At 30.4% G+C, this 23,468-nt stretch overlaps 1 protein-coding gene across 3 annotated transcripts in view; it reads left to right on the forward strand.

Annotated features, from left to right (window-relative positions):
• The window catches only part of LOC143194144 (uncharacterized), a 626,523-nt gene that overhangs the window by 154,704 nt on the left and 448,351 nt on the right, over positions 1 to 23,468 (forward strand). For all 3 annotated transcript variants that reach the window (XM_076400724.1, XM_076400726.1, XM_076400725.1), the window contains one exon: positions 22,856 to 22,893. The gene's annotated coding sequence lies outside the window, so the exon portion shown is untranslated. The remainder of the gene's footprint in view (positions 1 to 22,855; positions 22,894 to 23,468) is intronic.

Genomic DNA, 23,468 nt, shown 5'->3' on the forward strand with positions numbered 1-23,468 from the left:
CTGTACTAAATAATCTGTTATAAAATAATTTACAGTTTGATTGTTGGTGTTTTTAAATTCACGTCGATTTTTTATAAAATTAAGATAAACATAACTACGGTAGCCGAGATAATGCACCGCGGACGTGCCGTCTAATGAATCTCTTCTGAGGATATAACGCTAATTTTATTATATTTTAACCTGAAATTCTTGCTGGGCGAGCCTTACAGCCGCAATCAAAAATATTAAATTAAATTATCACTAAGGTGCACATATAAATTGTATTACGAATATGTTTTATTTGGAACTAATAGAAAGTAGATATAAATATTCTACAATTAGTATTCTGTATTTAACATGATAATAAAACATGGCATATTAATACATTTCATAAATAAAAGTAGTGCTTTTTAAAAATATTCTGAACAACGTATCGTTTAGTTTAGAGCAACTAAAATTGTAATAAAAATTATCAATTAACATTGAAATGCACGAATTTAGACTAGCCCTGTTTATGAAAAATAATATACGTCTATTCGTTTGTATCATCCTCATACAATTTTCTATTTTCGTATAACAAGAGTGAAATTTGGTACGACGTAAATATCATAGTGTTGATAGTCTTAATTATTTCCGTCCGCCCAAAGCATTAAAAGGTAATATTATTTGATTGTTATATGCCATTTTTGTGAAAATAATGGTCCCAAGGATCCGGAATGATTGTCGTTAAGTTTCCAATTTTTAATTATCATAATGCACTTCATCGTAGACTAATTATCTCGAATATCATTTTGACTTAAATGAAATTAAACCTTGAAAATTGAAAAAAGTAAATTTATTAGGAATTATACCATAAATAGAATTCTATAGGTAAATATAAACTGGAGTGATATATGTTGGTTTACTATAAAAAACATATTGTGAAGTGCATGTACAATGATCATTGTTTAACCTTAAGAGTCTTTTATTGAGAATATTGCTATGGTATTTTATAATATATAAAAATTGATATTTTGTATTAACTTTACAATATATTGCCGAGTGTTGCCACGCAAGAAAATGACTTTGCGTCCCATACTGGCTATTCCTAGTCTTTCTTGGAACAGTTGTATTAAAGTTGAATTAAAATTGGTAGCCATAACAGTACACTTTGATTATCCTGCCATATGCATAGTAAAACTATATGGCCATGAATATTCCTCCTCGATTTTATTATGACTGACTATTCAAGATTAACCCATGACTTTTGGTACCTAGGTTTGTCATAATAGATTCACATTTCATTGCTAATAAACATACTCCACCGAAAATTTGCCCGTCGTCGTTTTTGCTGTCACATAATGAAATCGCTACATTGAAACAGTGCTAAATTGCATTTCCCAATTTCTAATTCCAATTTTTTATTTTTCCTTCAAAATATTTCCCATATGAATGAGTTGAAAGTGTGTGTCCAAAATGCAATTTTGAGTATTCGTATATATACACTCGAATCATTAATCTAATTAATTAAAAGGAAAAGTGTTCTTTTATATAAAAATTGTCAAACATTTTGAATTTAACAATTAGGTTTTGTCCCATTGACCAGCCAATAGATGTCGCTGATAAAAATACATACACTCACCTGATTTTAAGACTCATTGAAGGGCAAATGTTTGTGATATATTTTTCAGCTTCTGAGCCCATGAAACAAAACCATATCAGTCAATATCACTATTGCCGGCAATGTCCAAATTACTATTTAAAAATCTAAAAGTTTTATTTGAAACGATAAAAGCAATAATTGAAGAAATTTGGGGTTATATATAACTGACCGTCATTTTAAATTCAAACAAAAACATGCCTATTCTAACTTGAGGAAAATACAAGTAGGTGTACCACAGGATAATGTAATGGGACCAATTCTTTATCTGCTGTATTCCCAGACTTTCCTGCATTCAATGAAAATGTTGTTGCTACATTTGCAGATAGCACTGCATTCAGAAAAATGGATTAAAATAAATCAGTGTATATTAATTGCAGCAATAAAATAATCAAGAATAAGCCAGTATTCATAAATCGGCACTGCGAGGTATTGTTGAATTAGTATTGAACAAGGGCACCTCAATGATTTTTCAGCTCCTAGATAATTATGGCTTAGTCAGAAGATTAAACAGAATAGAGCCATTTGATTTAGTTCAGTGAAGTTATAGCCAAAATTCAGAGTCCATTAAAAACAGTGACATAAAAGTTAATCCCAAAGTGTCTATCCCAGTTTTATGCAGCGACGGATGATGTCGTTTCAGCCTGGAGGGAAAGGGAGAGGTTAACGGCGACGCGGTGCCAAGATTCCAGCATGTCGATCAGCTCGCGAACAACTCGTTGTTGCTTGTGGAATGATTGAGGCATGAAGTACTTGATTTCTGAAGTGTTAATTTCCCTATGAAATTGATTATTTCTGACAAACCATGGAGCGTTTAAGATTCTCCTGAGGAGCTTATTTTGGAAAACTTGAAGCCTTCCATCTACAAACTTGAAGTAGACATTACATCCGTAGAGGAGTACGGACTGAATTAATATCTTGTAAAATAATCATTTGATGGAGTTGTGGTGTCTATCTTAAATTGCGAGACGCGCAGTGCGTATGGATAATAATGGCCTGGGTTTTCAGGGGGTTGATTTGCCACTTCCAGAATTTGAACCACTTGACCGCATTATCAAGCTGCTTCTGTAAACGTTGTTCAATTGCAACTTCGAACCTGGAGGTCATCAAGTCTCTTTTTTCGACAGATCTCAAATAAAAAGGTTAAATAAGGCTGGGATCAGCGAGGAGCCTTGAGGTATGTCAGCGTCGATTTGTTTTCGGCTGGAAAATGTTTTCCTGATATTGACCTGGAAAGAGCTGTCCGATAGGTAGGACTTCATGAGAGCGATTTGGTCTTCTTGGAGGCCTAACCGCATACACTTACATGCATGTGGTGGTGCATGTAAGTGTATGCGGTTGCCGAGTTTGAGAAGGACCGGACGACGATCAGAGTCTAGTTTGTCAAGGATTCGAACTTCGGAAAGCTGATTTACGTCTTGAAGAATAAAGAAATCGAGGACTCACACTGTGCCTTAAGAAGCCGAACTGGGGTGATGGGTGGATTCATCTGGCAGAGCAAGACAGTAGCCCAGATCTGCATTTAGAACTATAATGGCGTTACCTGCGGGGTTCGCTCTGGAGCATACGTGGATGGTGGGTGTTGAAGTCGCCGCCTATAATTTTTGGAAATTTTCGTTCGAAGATTGATCGGTATTCTGTGTAGTTGAATGCAAAAGATTTCCTATACAGGGATGTAATAACGAAAGGACGGTCTTGGATATCGATTTTAATGGAGGTTGTTTTGGAGTTGTTTCCTGATGACGAGAGTAGGACTTCGAGTTTGACTTCTTTTCTGACGAGAAGCGCCACATCAACCAGGGGTTCTTTCAATTATCTAGACAAAAATGTGTTCGAAAGAGAGACTATATGAAGGTTTCGTTCGCAGCGACAACTACCTGAACAATTTGAAGTTTTATCCCGGATTTTAATTTCAATATTTGCACAAATTTAGGACATCAGGCGGCGACGTCGGCTTTGACGTGAATGACGCCATTGCATTGTTTGTAAACTCGCCTTTTGACTTTTTTAAATTTTTTTTATAGATAACGGATCAACCGTTTTAGAGAAAGTATCGGGTAATTCTCGGGAGCGCAGATAAGTTTGGGGAACTTGACTATCCCAGTGTAAGTATTTTATAATTTTAAAACGTCGTAAATTAGGATCAAAACAAATAGTTTACTAGTGTCAATTTACTACATTTAAATTAACATACTTGATACTAGTGATATTTATTAGATAGATAGGGACAGACTCTACTAGAGCCAGATTAAAGGTTTATTACGAAGTACTGATCACCTAGTGGTCGAAATTCCATCTTTTAATGAGCTAAATTATTAAATTTGTTTAATGTCACCAATGAATTGTTAAAAATAATAAAAATCAAAAGGCACTATGTCATATAATTCATGAGTTGAAATCATTTCATGATATTAAAAACAATTAAAATTAGGAAAGAAAATAAGAAAATTTTCAATAAAATAGAGAGTATTCTTTTTCAAAATATGCGTATTATAAATTCACCCTCTTAGTAAATACTTGATCCAACGGTTTTGTTTGACCATAGACCACATATTATAGAAATATATCCAACCCATAAATATCCAATAATATGAATAGTATTAACAGTTTGATAAGTTTTATATTTTTGAATTATTTGAATTAGTTTTTGAATAATATTTTTCATAATTGTATGGATAGAAATTAAATTTTAATTTTTGACGTTTGGTCCATACGGTCTAAAGTTTACGTCTAGGGACATATAGCGCAAAAGTTTCATACTATTAAACTAAGAGCGATATTTTCATCATAAATTTGTCACGTACAAATTAATCCTGTTCCTGAAATAATAACTGACAAATGTTGCAGAGCTCAACATTCGTTGCTGAAAATATTAGTACAGTACAGGAACTTTTGCCGGAGTTGCTGTCATTTTAATTATTGTTATGTCTCGCGAGTTCTCCAACATGGTATGTATTTTCTTTGTGATCAGATATCTCTATCAAGTTTATAACATTTTTCTCATTTTAATAACTGTTTGCTATTAGACAAACCGTTAAGATTATTTAAACCCTAACTATGTATGAAATAAAATTACAATTTTTTGTTAAACCATAAAAATTATAGTTAAATTTATAACAGATGTAGTTAATCTGTGTTAAATCGCATCGGGTACATTTATAAACGACTTCGAAGTCTAAACTATTTTTCTTCAGTGCGTTGAAAAAGTCTGATAATGTACCGAATAAATCGTATTTGCGGGAAGTTTAACTTCTATTTGAAAATGGCAGCTAAATATCATTAAATGTATGAAATAAAATTATAATTTTTTTTAAGTCATAAAAAATTATAGTTAGATTTATAACAGATGTAGTTAATCTGTGTTAAATCGCATCGGGTACATTTATAAACGACTTCGAAGTCTAAACAATTTTTCTTCAGTGCATTGAAAAAGTCTGATAATGTACCGAATAAATCGTATTTGCGGGAAGTTTAACTTCTGAAAATGGCAGCTAAATATCATTAAATGCACTGTGAAGCTTATGACATCCGGGCTCCATCAATTTAAAAATTCGAGTAGCAGTTTTGGCGATTTAAAACTGGTTATATTGACACCCGAGACAAGGGGTGTTCTGGATAACCAAAAACATTTGAAGACGAAGATTTAAAGGTATTACTCGATGCAACTATCAACAGGGATCATTGTTGACTACAAATGATGCGTTTAAACTGAGCACTGCGCAAGAAATGATCGGAATACAATTAAAGCTTTTTCAGGATGACAATACTTAATCACATGTTGTAAATGTAAAATCGATAAAAAATATTTGGAAACACTAAAACGGGAAGTGTTATTCAACTCGCCGTTTTTACAGATCTTGCGCCTTCTGCTCTTCATTTCTTATGAGCATACTAACAAAATGGTAAGTTCGTGGATAGCCTATATATATATGGAAAGATGGGAAAAGTAACGGATATCGTTGAACAATCCTTTGAATAAAACACATAGTAGGGAATTTTTCACAATAAAACTTGAAGTTTAGAAAAATCTTTTAAAACTAACTTATAGGTCTAATAGTATATATTTTCTAGTATTAATATGGCAAATGATTATTATTAGAACATTTTTTAATTACGTGTATTCATTAAGTCAAGACCTTAGGGAGGAATAAAACACATTCTTGTTCGCGTATTTACTTAATATTTTTAAAAAGAAAGAAATGGAGACTTGTTAAATGAACAGAAGTATAAACGATACTAACTAAGCAGTGATATATGAAATGCTTCCAGTAACTAGTAAAGTAGTAGTCGCAGGTTATGTTATTTATAACAATGGAAAAGCATTAATTTAAAATAATACCATCTTGGTTATACATTTTGGCATTATTGAGTTTTTATAATAACATTTGCGAAAATTTCATCCTAATATAGGTAAAGGAAATTTCAGAAAAACAAGAATGGTCTGCTCTCTGTTTTCAAGTTATTTTGATTTTTGCTCTCTGTTTATAAGTTATTTTTATTTTTGCAAGCTTTTTCAGATTCATAATATTAACATTAAGTCTGGTATATTTATTGATTTTCAATATAAATTTTAGGTGAAAATGTGTATAAAAATAACAATTATGAAATGAAAATACGAATATAAAATGAAATTAACTATATAGTTTGCATAGATCGAACACATTGGACAAATTAAATAAATCATGCATTATTAGTAATCATGCACGCAGTAACAGTAATTTGGTACTGTTTAACGGTTGATGCAACAAAATATGTATGATATATATGACAGTTTATTCCTTGAACCTTTTGTCAATTATTTTAATTATTTCCGTTTTAGACATAAGTTCTGAAAAATCTATAGTTCATTTAATGATTGTAAATATGGTATAATATTTTAATGTAATTTCTATATTGTAATATTTCCTAATTGTGTATTTTAATATACAAATATGTGTTATTCTTTCATACATATTTATGTTTATAATATAACATTAAGGAAAATCTGTATATCTTCTTATATTTGAAACTCTGAAGTAGTTACAGTTTTTAATACTATCTTCCTTATGATGCTTTTTATAATGTTTAGTGATGTAGTGTTTATAGAAATCAAACAAATGAGACTTCAAGAAGCTCGCGAGGAAATAAGACCACAAGAGCACACATGATTTAGACCAACATAGTGGTTGTCTACATAAAATTTCTGCACTTTAAGGGAGAACGTAGATATAAGGAATGTTCGATTGCCGTGTCTATTAATTTTTACTCTAATTTCAACTTATAGTCTGGTCCTCCCTGGATTATTACTTTCCTTCAAGCATCTTACCAGAGTTCAATGAGCTGCTTGAATAATTCATTTGAGAATCTGTATTCACCAAGAAGATGTCATCACTACACTACTTTTAAACATGGTAGAGGGTACAGTCACTATACACCAAGAAGTGATTAAAATGCTGCAAAGGTACTGACTAATTTAATGTTCACTAATGATGGCGTTTTATTCGATAATGCGGTTCTAAGTAAAGGAGTTCCCAACAATTTGTTTCAAATAAGTCAGCACCAGGACCATCTAAAATTTTTACATTAAAAAAGTTTTTATAAAACTCACCACAAATGGCTTGGAAATAATGTGATGCGGATAAAAGATACAAGAGAGCTATTACTTAAATAGTAACAACAAAATATTATTAAAAATTGTAATTTTATTTTCAATCTTAAATCTCGCTTTGTTTTACATAAAGTTGATGTTTCATAAATCATAAAAAGTCTAAAACATTGCGAATTATTTTGAATTGCTCGTATAGCCTGATATACATTTTTTGCGTAATACAAAAACCTACATAAAGCACCCAAAACTTTTCCCAGTGTTGATATATTGTTCGCTCGGAAGTTTATGACCAGTTATCCCATGTTAAACATGTTTCTTTCTAAACCCATATAGTCAATAAAACCACCGGCCCAAACCCTAATTACCATAATTTTCGAGTACTTTGCCTGACCAAACAAAAACTGACCTACTTTTAGAACTTTCTAAGAACGAAAGTGATCTCTGACAGGTTATAAAGCTATGCTAATTCGACAATTGAGATAAGTTTGTAATTTGATCGAATAATAAAACTTTATATAGTGCCAAACTGGGAATTGCATATCGATGTATTTAACTTTATATAGCTTGTGAAATGATGTAATTATAACAGAACAATAATAATAATTTAATTTGTAAATTAAGATTTCATTAAGCTTATATAATCCCCTCGATATTTTATAAAATATTTCAATATATTGATATATCCGAGTGTAAATAATTTTGGAATATCCCGAAATATCGATTTTTCTTCACATCAACCCTAATTTTTCATTAAACATTATTTTGTAAGAATTTTCAAAAATAGTTCGATACTCCATTCTAAAACTTTAGGTTTTAATACCTCTCTTAATTTTCAGCGAAAAACTTTTTGATGACCAAGGGGGAGAAATGTCAAAACAAAAGTTTGATATTCTACTTCAGAAACTCTCGGTTTTTAATAACGATATTCCAATTTGAAACTCAAACTTCGACGCTTTTAAAGCTCTCAATATTTAGAAAAACATATCGGAAAAAAGCAGGTAAAAACAACCATTTTTTTGCAAAACATCGATGACAGATCGAATTTTTTCAGCGTCTCTATTATGTAAGATGTAATAAAAAATCTATAATAAAATGCATAATGCAGTAAAATCCGCAATATTAATTAGTCTTAACTTTTCTTTATATACCATACGTTATATTATGTGATTGTATGTGTTTTGGTCAGCAAGATGTTGGTGATAATGCAAAGTGTTATTTTAAGCAACTATTAAATTAAATTGTTTTAAATTTATCTACATAATATAACAATTTTATATTTAGTATTATCGAGTTAACTCTCTTAATCTTTATATTCACTCTTAAAACTGCCATTTTTTGACATCCATTACATTTGATTTGCAGAAATTTTCCGCCAACACGCATCAAGGACCTTTAAAAGCTTATGATGATGATGCTCCATCATATTTTAATTATCAGTCTTGATACTCATGTCTTACTGTGCATTTCTTAAATACCTAGTGAATTAGGAGATGATAAAACCTGAGGGATTTTGAGGGATAGTAAAACCAAACCGTATTAGGCCGATTAAAGTGTGCTAAAAATATTTTTATGGATACTAATAGCATGATTTAATTAACACCGTTGTTTAGTAGAAACTACAATAAAAATATATATTTAGAAAACCTTTCATTTATACCTAACTTCATTTATTTAATAAACTGTATATTGACTTCACGATGTACCAGCAACTCCAAGCTAATGAAATTAATCAACATAAATCCAACCTTAATGGCGGTTAGAGTAATTAAGTATTAATAATAGAGATGAATAACCTGGAGAATGTGGTTGACCTGAAGGCGTGGATTACAGGATAATATACACGTGTAAAAGTTGACAATATAGAAAAACGAAGTTCAATACGGGGGTTTAGCAGTCTTTTCTTGCTTGTTATTATGTTAATTAAGTCGAATAAGTGACAACATCTATACGAGTTATTTATATGCAGAATATGTTTTAATTTCTGATTATAATTGCATATCCGAAAAAATATTATAAAAGTTTAAACGACCAAATCAAATAATTAATTAAATGTAATCTTATCGAGTGCGCCAGTTATGAAACATGTGGGGTTATTTTATTACACTTTTATTTATTCTTTTATTTTCATTGAAAGAAGTGGCCACTGAATTACGAAATCGATTACAAGCAATATTATCAGCCCAATTTTATTCTGATAAAATTGATGTTGCTGTGATTGATGAATCCAAGCGCATCACGTCAATCATCAGACACTATACCGATTTCTTAGAATATCTATTGCCTTGTTAATAGTTCTCACATATAATAAGATGAATAAACTTAACTGCAAATACAACTAATCATAATTTAACAATAAATATAATTATATTATAGATTATTTTTGAAAAGATTTGATGGTATATATATATATATACAGTCACGTTAGAGATATTTTTTGTTAGTTTTTGTTAGACTATAAAAATCTGACAGATCATAATAATCTCAGTATCGCCAATACTTAATAAGTGCTAATGTAAACCGATGCGATCAGCAATATTGATGAATAACCAACCAGTAGACTTGAAGAGTTGCAAAGGAATTACGAATGGTTGCGTTGACCACTGCGCCAACTAAGCCGGCAAAAACCTAAATTTTCTTTACATTTTTTTTAACTGAATATTTAACTAATGAAAACAATTTACACAAACCATTTCTCTATTATAACATAGCGGTCTATTAAATCGGTCGGGTTGTCTGTAATGAAGATGTAATATAGATGAAGCCCAAATCTCACATGTTTGTGTGTTATTTTAATTATCTGAGTAGGTGTAAAAACATATATATAATCAAATGTTGCAAAACCCATAAAACTCTTGTTCAGCAAAAGAAGTGGCAAATAGCTAACGAATGTAAAATTGTCTAGCTTAAAATATTATATCATAAGACTCTTGTTAACAAACGTAAATATAGTTCGTTCAATAAAACAGTGAACTCACGTAATCTTAATCGAATTGATCTCATCTAATTTGTATTCATGACGTCAAAACGTCGCAATGTTGCCGCATCAACTCTGAGTTTCAGTTCATTTTGGTTTTGACATACAAATAAAATAATTAAACGGTAAAAAATAAAAAAATATATTATTAATTTAAAATATACAGTTCTTCTAATGCATATATTATCAAAAGATTTAATACTAAGTAATTTTGATATCACTGCATTTCTCCTTAGTTTGTTCTCCTACTATCTATACACATAATTCTTGATAAAACTAGATTTAATCACTGCATGCTCCCTAATGCATTTGCCATATCTGCAAATCAGTTAGTATTTTTTCTCTCCTTGCGCATTTATAACCAAATGCTTATGTATATTCGGCACAATTACACACATTCTACAAAAACACTGTGCACTCTAGAATAATATTTCCTAGAGTTCTAGTATATTAATTATATCTCGCCTTTAGTTGTTACCATTTTTATCATGGTGTCGATTCCAGGATTTGTCAATTTCTTCTTCAATGTTCCTGATCGAGTTCATTCAAACCGAAGGGGTATTAACTATTCATGTTTCCAGCATAAAGAACAATATATCTGCAAAATATTAGGACTAATAAAACCTAAGGAGTTTTATTCCAACGTTTACATTTTTCCATCAACTTTTGTTGTCTTAACAGTTATTTTTATTATCATTTCGCCATGAATGACCCAATGTCCCATTCTACAATAACCATGCCTCATCTAAATACACAAATTGAAATAATATGGATTTCTTGACTTTATAAGGTCAATTGAAAACTCTCCGGCCTACCATAGTAAAACACATTTTTTTGGCAAAATAATTTTTTTTTATTCAACATAATTCCCTTCAAGGATGATACACTGATTACAACGAACCTCCAACTTTTCGATACAATTTCAGTAGTGCGATTTGTTCTTTGCTTCAAAATAGGCCACAGTTTCGCCGATCACCTCATCATTCGAAGAACATTTCTTCCTAGCGAGCGCTATTTTGAGATCTATGAACAGGAAATAGTCGCTGGGGATCAGATGTGGAGAATACGGTAGATGAGGAATTCTTTTTCTTCAAATGCGGCCGTTTTTCGGTGATTTCGTCCTTCAAAAGGTCCAATAACGCTATGTAATAGTCGCTGTTGATGGTCTTTCCTTTTTCAAGGTAGTCAATGAAAATGCGCATCCCAAAATACAGACGTCGTAAACTAGACAGCCGAGTGTTGCGTTTTCCCACACTTTGGAGCGGGTTCATCGTGTGCAGTCCACTCGGATGACTGTCGATTGGACTTCGAAGTGTAATGATGGAGCCATGTTTCATCTATTGTCATATATCGACGCAAAAACTCGGATTTATTACTCTTGATTATTTTCAAACACTGCTCCGATTTATCAACTTGTCGCTGTTTTTGGCCAAAAGTGAGCTTGCGTGTCACCCACTTTGCACAGAGCTTTCTCATACCCAAATATTCGTGAATGATATGATGTACACGTTCAGTTGATATCTTTAGAGTGTCTGCTGTCTCGTTCAATTAGAATTCAAAATGATTATTATTCAAAATTATGATTATTCAAAATCATTTTGTGGATTTTTAAATGTTTTTTTCGGTAACAACCTCTTTTGTGCGTCCACTGCGTTCACCGTCTTCGGTGCTCATTTCACCACGTCTAAACTTATCATACCAATCCTTGATTGTTGATTTTCCTGGTACAGTGTCTTTTTATCCATTTTTTTTTCACAATAAGAAAAGTTGCTTCACTCAGAATACTATAATTGACAGCTAATGATCCGATAGCTGTCAAATTTGTACATGCATCTTCTGAGGGTTAGTGCCAACTAAAAAATATATGGATTTAATTCCAGTAACACCATCTATGTCCAGCCAGGGACTTTTCAATTGACATGTTATTATATGCTTTTAAAAATTGTATTATTTTAAAGGTAATGTCTGGAAGTTTCATTCGACCCCTTCGTAGATTACCTTTACACCATTTAAATTCTATATTACCTAACAATGTATGAAATGTTGCTCTATATCACTCAAAGATCTGCATATATCTATGCTTTCTGTGGATACTTTTCAGATTAATATAATTTATTATTAATTTAATTATATTAAATTAACTTTATTTTGAAAAAACTTCCCACTGTTTTTATACATATCATATGTTTGATCTCTGATATTGACATTAAGCTGATCTTAATTCGCCACCCCCTTAGTATAAGGATGGTGATTTTTTGAGACATTTCAGTGACATTGTCTATAGTAATATTCCAATAAAAACCGCAGCAACTTAATAATTAACAGTAAAAATGCTTAAAGAGATAAGCATTTTTACTAACATAACTTTATTGGAATAATTTTATTGGAATTTTTTTCATCCATTTTCTCGTTCCTGTTCGAAGTAACTGATTAGAAACTCAATCTGTTCTGTCTGGCTTTGGCAATTCGAATCAGAGTTGTAATAAGCAGCGATTTAAAATTTATCAAAACACGTAAAGCGTTCACGTAACGTTTGTCGGTTTTTAACCTGTAGTTATTATTTTAAAGAATTTTTACAAATCTTTGACAACTGGAAGACCTTGGCAGGCTGATTCGGTTAGATGTTCGGACATATTAGACAGCATCTCTTTTTAAACAGAATAAGATGAGAAGGAAAATATTGTCTAATTCTAAAACGACATTAGAATGTGCGACAGGTACATATTGATGACGTAAGTTCACTGTTATTTTGAATATACTGTGTATATCAGTATTAGCGATTTTCTATAATCATTAAATGTTTCTCTTATTTTAAGTTTTTTGAGCTGAATTTTTTATTGAGTTTATATTTATAGTATTATATTATATAGTCAGTTAGTATTTAATCTTTTAGTTGTTTATTTTATAATAACTTTATTTTATATCTTTATTTGCATTTGCGGATAAGTTAAATCAATTATTATTAAAATGATACACGGTAATGTCGATTTAAGTGATATAAGTTCTAAGGACTGGAAAAATTTATGGCTGGTGTTAGGTACTGAAAGAAAACAGATCGCAATAAATTGAAATTAATACGTATTGGGCAAGCTTTGAACAGAAATAGTTATTATAGAGTTAATAATGGGATGGTAATTTTGCACCATGGGACCTTCGTTGCAATGGCAATTAAAAATGCTTAATTGAAAAGTTCGACCTTGCCGCCATATTCAGTTTATCGTCTAAAGGTTTTATTGGGCCTCGTTCAAGTCAAGACCAAAATGTTAATGAGGAATCTGTACGTATCCGAAAAATGTGTAATGCGACTGTTGCACTAGGAAGTGGCAATAATATATGTATATACACTGACGAGTATTTCTAAATAAAACTCAAAAGTAATTAAGCTATCGAAAAGCTTAAACAGGAAGAATGCACTCTCTCTATTCTCCAAACTTTACTAACCCTTATTCAAAGTTGTTTGGATTAATAGTGTATTATATTCCTATTTCGCTATTTCCAGGACATTTTATAAATTCCAAATTAATCTATACATTAGTTAGCTTAACTAAGAATGCATCCCTTTTTGAAGAAATCGGGAAGAATTTTGAGGCCTAAAATTTTAATACGCGCTACAAATCAGTAAATTCCACTAAAAGGAAGTCCGCCAAAATTAAGCAACCATGAATCAGCTCGGAGACAAAATATATAAACAAATATTTTAGGCTCTGGCCGACGCGCTACCAGCTCTTATGCGGTAGATTCGTCGTTTCGTCGTTTCTTTGTACGTATGAATTAGATGTTAATACCCCAAAATTTATAGAAAAGTCTTAATAACCCTTAGAATTGTCTCTAGTACAATAATATATTATGTCTCCAGAACCTTATCAATAACTTATCAAGGAATAAGTACCAGTTTTTAGTAAAAACAAGTTTTCCTCGCCGTTCTGTGTTAATCAGACATCCAGTTCAAATCTAAATATTTTGCATACAAAGAGAACAAGTCTCGTGTTCTTTTTGTATCTTATGTTTATGTTTTGTATGTATGTTTTACCTTCCGATAAAACGGACACATTAATATATTCTCTGTTTAAAAAATGTAAAGTGTAACTTTACATGATTATACTATTCTTATCGTTTTTATCCAGATTTGCCATCACTCTTTAATAGTTCCAACAATAGGGGAATAACCGGAAACTTAAATTCTTACTAAAATTCTTAAACAACATTACTTAAAATTAAATAATTTATTTAATATTGTTCTAACACGCTCACTTTATGTTTTAATATTCTTTCAAATGTAAAATCAAGGGGTCTATTTCTCGATTTAAACTTCCTATGCCGACATCTTGGGAAGCAGCCAGCCAAATTTCGTTTTTAAAAATTACGCGTCCGTGCGCGTTTTAACATCTAATTCATTTTAGGTTCCCTTAATAAATGTAATTCCTAACAAAACATAAACCGAATATTGCAGGTAATAAATACGTTAATTTGTGCATCAATAATAAATATGCATGTTTCATAAAATTTTAATTTCTTATTTATTGGTAAGCTTCAAATAATTGTATCTACTATCAGGAAAAAAATACAGTTACTGTTTTGAATATTTAGGAGTGGAATAGAATAAATAAGAAACGAAAGATACAATTTCACTTAAAAATGTGGATATGTTAAAGCAATTATTATTTTAGTCAGTATGGTGTATTTATTAGTTTTCAATATAAGTTTTAGGTGAGAAATATGGATAATAGATAATTATTATGTGAATACATAAATGGAGTAATGTAAATATGAAGCAGTTAAAATGAAGCTAACAGCATAATTAACATAGATGAAACAAATAGGACAAATAGAAGGGATTATGAATTCTTAACAGACATTTAAACGTCAATAGTTTATTTAATTAATATAAACACAATGCTTTAATAGATATTTATAAATTGTAGGACATAAATAACCTAATTATGTTCGTTATTGTTTTCATATACTTGCTAAAGTCAAATATGTGCTTCAAAATTGTTTTATTCATAAATTACCTCTTTTAATATACAAGCATGATTTACTTCATTTATTATTCCACCTTTGTGTTTTAACATAAAAGTCAAGAAAGACAAGTAATGAAATATAAGTATATATCAAATGCTTTGTGAGCAATATATGAGTGATATTGATGATGAAATTTTAGTTATGAAAATAATCTTACATATGATACTTTTGTTATAGTGCCTAATGGTGTAGTGATGGATATTAGATTTAATTAAATGTAATTCACAGAAGGTTAGTGACTTAAGAAAATATTGTTAAAATAAGTTTTAGTAGCATATCCCATATCATTTGTAAATTATAATCTTTATTATATGCAAAACATGATTACCTTAATAAATCATTGTCGAATTTGGAACACTAGATTAAGTCACTAGTTTAAGTAGATATATTTAAAAATATAATTTCTTTCAAGAGAGTGATTAATAGCTTATTTAATATTTCCATATTACTATAAGAAAAATGATTGAAAGTAATATATTGAAATGATATTTTAAATAAGAAAAGTTCAATTATGGTTAATTGTTCGTCAACAAGAGGTGCAAGACAAAATTTGCAATTTGCAATGCTCGAGAATTTGTTCACTGAACAATATTCAGTTGAGAAAGCGCAACACAGCTTTTGTGTTATAGATGCATACATGTAAATAGCCATTCGAGAGAACGACACGAAACTACAATACAGTGCAAATATCTTAAGCGCTTTATCAAACAAATGCAAATTTGTAATTATATCTAATATAATGCTATACATAGGGTATATGGAATATAGAATAATTTAATAGTAATTAGCAATAGTCTGGTTTCCGTATATTGTATGTAATGAAACGATTACTATATATATTATTAAGTTCTTTTACCTATGTAAATGTATAGTACCCTGCTTCGTATTTTCGTCAAATAAATGAATTATGACTAATTTTGTTCTCGAGTGTTGTAAATTTAAATCCCATTAATTAAGTAACCCATTTATTTAAGGCATAAGTTATTTAAATTATTTTCGATTTAATTTTATGATGAAAAGAAATATTGCAGTGGAGGCACGAATAAATTTATTCGTTGGAATAAGTGCATTGAGAATTATAGTAAAAATAAGCCAATTTAAAAATAAAAATCCTTTTTTTAATTTTTGTTTTGCGAATTTACCCAACTTAACAATTACCATAACTTTTATGCGATAGATTTGTGCATATATGTTTATTGGTGATTAATATGCAAGGTATCGATGTTAACAACTGTTAAAACAATTTAACTATTAAATCTAATGGGATTTTAATTTTTCATGACACTTATGGGATGACATTTTTCTATGAAATTGTCTAATGAAAAATATAAAATGTGATTCCGAAGTCCATAAAATACTTTTAAAAACCTATGGTGATACTGCGTTATATTTGAATTGTCGGTTTTGGTTTTTAAGATAAAATTAGCGATATTAGCTATAGGTGATATATTACTATTTAAAGCAAGATCAATTCTGAAGACATTAAACGATTATTATTAAGAGGACCAAACAATCTATAATGCTTTAATTCTTGTAATATTAGTACTGTAGGTAAAGTTTTGTATGCAAGTTCAAAGCTGAAATACAGTTTATAATAAATGTAATTAGAAAATGTTTCTTATATTAATAAGCATCAATTAATTATAAAGGATTTAAAAAAATTGAGTTGAATACAGTAGCCAGTTTAATAAACTGAAAAGCAACCAGTAACTGCACTATAAGGTAAGTAAATTAATTAACATAAACTGGCATCAACGCGAGGAAAATGTGCCCTTAACAGGATATTAATAGCTATTTTGTTAGTATTCATGTTCATATTATCGATGTGTAATTTTTGTTTTGGTTTTCGTATTGGCAGGTTATTAAAATATTTATGTACGTGCAGGGGATAGACATAATAACATTTTTTTGCATGCTGGCAATACTTCTTCCGTGTAAATAATGCACCGCGTATGTATTACTTCGTTTACATGCCAAGTAGAAGATATTTCAGTGATTTCTTATACAATAGCTAAAATAAGCGATTGGTGAAGAGCAAAGTTAACTGAGTGAGATCGATTAACATTAAAAACGATCGAAAAGGGCTGTAAAGGCGAAAGAAAACGCGGTAGTTTTAAGTTGCCTGTAGCCAGACAAAAGTAATAGTAGAACTAAATACTCACTTGGGAAATACCGCTTTGACAAAAACAGTACGGTTGGAGCTTCACGAGGCTAACACTCATGAAAGGACTACGAAACCAAAAAACTTTAGCGGTTACGAAACCCTTTATAACGAAAACCAACGCTAAGCTACAATAGAAGTGTTACAACAATTGTAAAATCTGGGGACGGGACGATTCACCGAATTTATATATAAAAAAACCCAAAGGAATGTTACGATCCGGACTAATTTCTGCAGTTTGCATTGTGGACGTTTCGTTATAATTTGTACGGCAATATCGTAATATTCAGCTGGTCCTCTCATTCACATCAATAGCCGGATTACTACGAATAAATATCTCATATCCCCAAGGATTATATTTTCTCTACGACTAGTATATTTCTTCCAAGCACTGTTAGTTAATAATGTGTCAAATATACATACAGCCAAAAAGTTCACTCCTAGTTTAAAGAGTATGAGAATATCACCAAATCATCTTTCCTGGTAAGCGCAATTGTCAGACCTCAACATAATTGAGCTGTTGTAGGGAGTTTTAGAGCAGAAATCCATTCTGGGGAGTATTTCTTTTATATCAAAAGCAAATAGTGCATAAATACGTTACTAATAAATATATGGTGTGTATAGGTATGGTGTTATTTATTATATTATTTTGACCACCCCTCTTTGTTTACTACCGTTCAAAAGTTTAGGAATAAAAAATATTTAATGTATTTTTTGTTAAATTTTCGCCTCATCACAATGTTTTCTCACAATTTTAATTACTTATCATTACATTCATTTTATTCGTTCGTAATTCTACGTCACTTTAGTGCTCGGAGTATTTTCCATACATTTAGTAAGTATTTGCAGGTGTGAAAAGGTCGACAGCCGTCAACACTTCTTCACTTTTCTATTAAGTTCCATGATAATTTCATTAACTGCAAGAAATTATTTCGTATTTGCTCTAGCAACCCCTGACATATTTAAAAAATGCTTAGAGTATGTGTTTCGTTAAAAAACAAAAGTTCGGCTAGATAGATTCATTACAGAAGGAATTGTATTTTTCTAATATATAATTATAAGTATTTTGGCTGGGCTTATTACCAAAATATCTCCAAATAATCAGGCTACTATGAAAACCGGTCTGCAGAGTGCATGCTTCTGAAGCCCAGTAGCTCTATGATCGTGGCGCAAAAATGTCTGTTATATCCAAATATTACAAATTTGGACTCATCCGTCTATAAAGCATTTTCTAGTTTTTGCATTTAGTTTTTATATCTTTTAGCCTACTTCAGTCTATTTCTTTTATGATTACAGTTAGTCTCTAATTCAAACTTTAATATCAACAGGTTTATTTAAATATTTATTGCAGTATGTTTTCATGGCAACTTAAAAATTGGATGTCAAACTTTTGAACGGTTATGTATTTAGGAAAGTGAAAAAACTCGCAGATGTACTAGAGTGTATTTGGTAGTAGTCTGGTTTGGTTTTATTTGGTATTCAAACTAATTTTACACGTATTGTTTGTGAGTGATTACCAAATACTTGCCATGCTAATTATTTCTTTCATAAGCTTGGAATCGTGATCTCGTTATTTCCTTAGCATTCGCCGAGATGACTTTGCGAGATGAAGTCAATGTTATGTTAAAATATAATACCAGATGAAAAATATAGTTTAATCATCAGTTATAATTTAAAAAATATTCCATCGTACAAAATGTAATAAAATTCATATTGTCAGAACAACATAAAAACAGTCAAAACCTTTGATTTACAAATAAATTTGTTATTATTGTCTGAGACTCTTGAATTAAGTGTTAAAAGCATTGATTACTTATAGTTAGCTACTTTTTACATCTAAAGATGCATTTTTTTTGATTTTTCTATTAAAAATGTATCTCGATTTCGCCTATTTAACTTACCTTTACTAACTAAATTCTAATGATGACACATAAGCGTAGTAATGAACATAAATTAGCACTTGGATGCATAAAAGAAGCAGAAATATTCAGAGAGCAAAATTACTTTTCTTAAAAAATTATTTTTTGAGTTAAATTAATGGAGGCCGAGAGCAGAGATCACGCTTTTTAAGTATGGTCGCTTATCTTGACGAAAGAACATTCAAATTGCTTCTATATTTTTGTGTTTACCTTATAAACCTTAAAATATTATTAATTTTTCCGGTGTTAATTTTATTATCATTTAAAAGTATTTTGCTAAGTTTTAAGAATTAAAAATTAATTTAAAATTGTTGCTTTTGGAAATTTTTTCAAAAGTGTTATATAACAAGTGTTGACAATATATTTCCATTATTATATTGGAGGTATAAATTACATCTATCCTTTTTTTATTAAGAATTGTGCATTTATGCTGAATGAACAGAATATAGTAGCATGCGTTTATTAGACAAATATTATATGTTTTAATATATTGGCTATTTTAAATAATATGACATTGTGCTTGTACCAGCATGCGATTTTCGTGAAGAAAGTAGTAAATTCAAATTGCTGCTTATTGAAGATTCCAAAGCTAGACAGAACTCCAATCAATTACTTCAAACAGAAACGACATAATGGAGGCCCCCTCTTGTCAGATTATCTAGTATCCTAAAATAATTAATATAGTCTTGGATTCACCGAAAAGAAACCATCCTTAAACGAAGCGGCTAATTAAGATCGGCTTTATGTTAGCTCTATCAAAGATCAAATATATGAAATATATATAAACGGTGAGTAGTTTTTCAAAATATAAACATTATTTGATACAAATATTTCAAAGAAAACTATAAGACCAAAAAGTATCAAAGTCTAATGGAACTTCCAGACATTACTATTTAGATGACACACATTGAAGAAGAAATTGACAAATGATGGAATCATGAGAAAATGTTAGATACATTGGAAGTTAACAGCTTAGTTATTCACTTGAATGGAGCTTTCTGAATATGGGATTATGATTCAAATCTTAAAATTTCCAAGACTAGAAGATGTAATGAGACTACAAACCACTAAAGGTGAACACATAATTAATATACAATAACTGTAGGAATGTAGAGTGTGAAATATTTATAGTCACAATGTGAAATTGTTCAGAATATACCTAACATTTGGTTAAAATGTGTGATGGGAGAGAGATTATTAACTGTTTTGCAGATATGGCAAATGCATTTGGGAGAATGCAGGGATTAAATCTATTTCTTTTCATCTCTTTCTTTCAAGAAATATGTATGCAGGTAAAAACAAAAGAAACTAAGGAGAAATACAGTGATTTCAAAATGATTAGAATGAAACACTGTACCGAAGGAAACTAAAAATAAGCGTAAATGGCAAATATGTTCTGAAATGATAGTAAAATATATTTCTTGGATATATAATTGTTAATTATGTAGGCCTCCAGGGGATACCACAACATAGAAAACGCACCTAGTATTCTAACTCATAGGTGATATGGAAAAGAGTTCAATGCAAAAATAATAAAACACAACCTTAACCTACAACGAATTATAACGGTATAATTAATTATAGTTCGAAAGTTCTTCGATAATATTTGCATTAGATGTACTATAATGTTAAAATAAATTATATTTGATAACGGTATTATTATTTAATAATTTCATTTAGATTAGAAGCCTTTGTTGGTCAGCATCAAGCACATGTCTTCAATTAAAATTAATTTCGTTTGAATTTAACCGTTCAAAATATAGAAAATCATCAACATTATTATTTACATGTCAGAAAACAAAACTAACAATGGTGTGAATCAAAAAGTATTACAATAACCACTAAAATTATGAAATAAAATTATTCATTCCAGCTCGAATTGAATATTCATAGGTCAGTCAAAATCTATCGCGTCAACTCGTATAGTTCTATTGTGCCATCTATTTGTTAGGCAGTATTTATTGCGGTATATGCTAGTTTGCCTGTTGTATTTGAATATTTGTTAAGGTCTTTAAAATATTTATATGAAAGCGTTTGTTAATTAAAACTTCCATCAAAAGCCTTGTTAATATATTATATTAAAAGTTATTAATTATTAAAGTACAATTTAAATTTGAACATTACGCGGTTAACCACATCTCAACTATTGACTTTCAGACTGCAGCTAGTTTTATTGTGGTACAGGAAACCAACACCTACATATTATACTTAGATTATACAGCTTGAGGGATATAAAGTTGAACGAGTAATAAGACGCAGGCTCACCCACAATTAAAGGACAAACAGAAGAAGATAAGACGGAAAAAAACTGTACCTAGCAGTCATCCAGTTTCTTCAAGAAACAATAAATAGTAACCTAAAATACCATAAAAAACCCAACATCAAAATTGTATTTAAACTACATAGGGAGATTTGTCAGGCACTCCCTAATCCCCAAAGTAAGAGGTTAAATAAAGCTTATTGGGCTCAATAAAGTCTAGCTTTAAGCTGCTTCACAGGGCTATTTTGAAATAAATATTTGACGTTTTTGAGTTTGTTTTGAGATTCGTGAATAAAAGATATTTTCAACTAAGATGGGGGATACAAAATCAACCCTATTTGATATACCAGCATTCATCCTCAATTTCTCTAGGTTATCCAGCAGTTAATCAAATTTGGTCAGATTTTTAGATATCCCGTACTAAAGATACACTTTATTCATTCTATAACTGCAAAACTTTGGCTAGCAATTACGACTCCAAATCAGAAGCCAATTGTTCATATGTTACAATGTATGTTTAGTAGATAAATTGTTAGTTAAGACTTAAATTGTTATATGTGATTTTTTTATAATAATATAAATAGAATAGTTCATTATCTAATGTAATAAAAGTTCCTGAATTACTCGTGACTATTAATTAGCGTTGGTAACTATCAACTGAAAATGGCTATTAACTGTTTTGTAATTCATTGCTTTATACTATGGACTGTTTCAATCGATATTTTCGGTCCGACTGATTTGGCATTTTAAAGATATTTAGTAGTAATTACACCATTTTTCTTAATTATCAAGTCATATATATAGAACATAAAATTAATTTTACATTATCGGATAGTTCGGAAAGGTACATCTCGGCCTCTCTTGTGGCACAATTGAAAAAAGTTATAAGCACATGTTGGAATGAATTAGAAATAAATCAACTACTTTCATTATATTATATCATTGTTTCCGCATATTAAAATACAATCAAACATATCTGAGATTATTATTCCATTCCTTTTTTAACTGCCATTTGCGAATTTAAAATGAACTGATCTGTCCGTTGGAGGGAAACAAATTATTATCCAGGTCATTTTCTCCCAAAATTAGTACGGGAAGGAATTCGCGCATCCTCGTCTGCTATCACGAAAAGAAAAACAAACGAAGCCTGGATTTGACTGAAATAGTATTTACTATTTTCAGTCGCTAGATTTTTTACTATCGAGTAATACAATTATTTTGCGATTATCGACTGTTTGTGCTATCTTCAGTTGACAGTTCCTAACGCTACTATTAACAATTCCTAATAACACTAATTTTGTATTGTTGTTTCAGGTTTAGTTCACCGGCCTTTTGAGTGTTGCTATTAGGAGGTAAGTATTCAGGAAAGTAAACATATATCAGTATACGAAAATCAATTTTCATGTTAAATATTATTCGGGACTTTTATATTAAAAAGGCAGGTAATGTTATTGAAAAGATGCATTATTCAAGACATATCTTTATCAAAAATTAATAGTGAAAATCCTATCTACGTTTTATAGTACAAAAAATAGGATTTCACTTTAACGTTTAGTATTATCGGAAACTGAAAAAAAAAACTGATTTACTAGCTGTTGTTTCATGTAATTAATAAAACATTTTATTAGGTGTTGTAATATGTTACATTTTAGCCGAAACCTCACGCCCGCAACTACTAAATTCCGCTTCTACGCTAAATATAATTCGTGTTTTCGATTTAACTCGTCGGGTTGTAAATAAAGCCCGATCTAATCCGGTTTGTGTGTTAATATCCGAACCGAAGTACCACCTGGAATCGTAAAATTATTTATTAAACTGCGAAACATCTACAATATTCCCGAAAGTGTAAGATAGCAAATTAATCAACGTAAGCTCTTACTTTAACTAGCAAAAACAAGTGACTACTATCCTAAACATGAATAATCGT

This window comes from Rhynchophorus ferrugineus, unplaced genomic scaffold (assembly GCF_030347505.1).
Source record: "Rhynchophorus ferrugineus isolate W39M unplaced genomic scaffold, kcgeb_rfMv2 rfM3, whole genome shotgun sequence".
In the NCBI taxonomy this organism is placed as follows: domain Eukaryota; kingdom Metazoa; phylum Arthropoda; class Insecta; order Coleoptera; family Curculionidae; genus Rhynchophorus; species Rhynchophorus ferrugineus.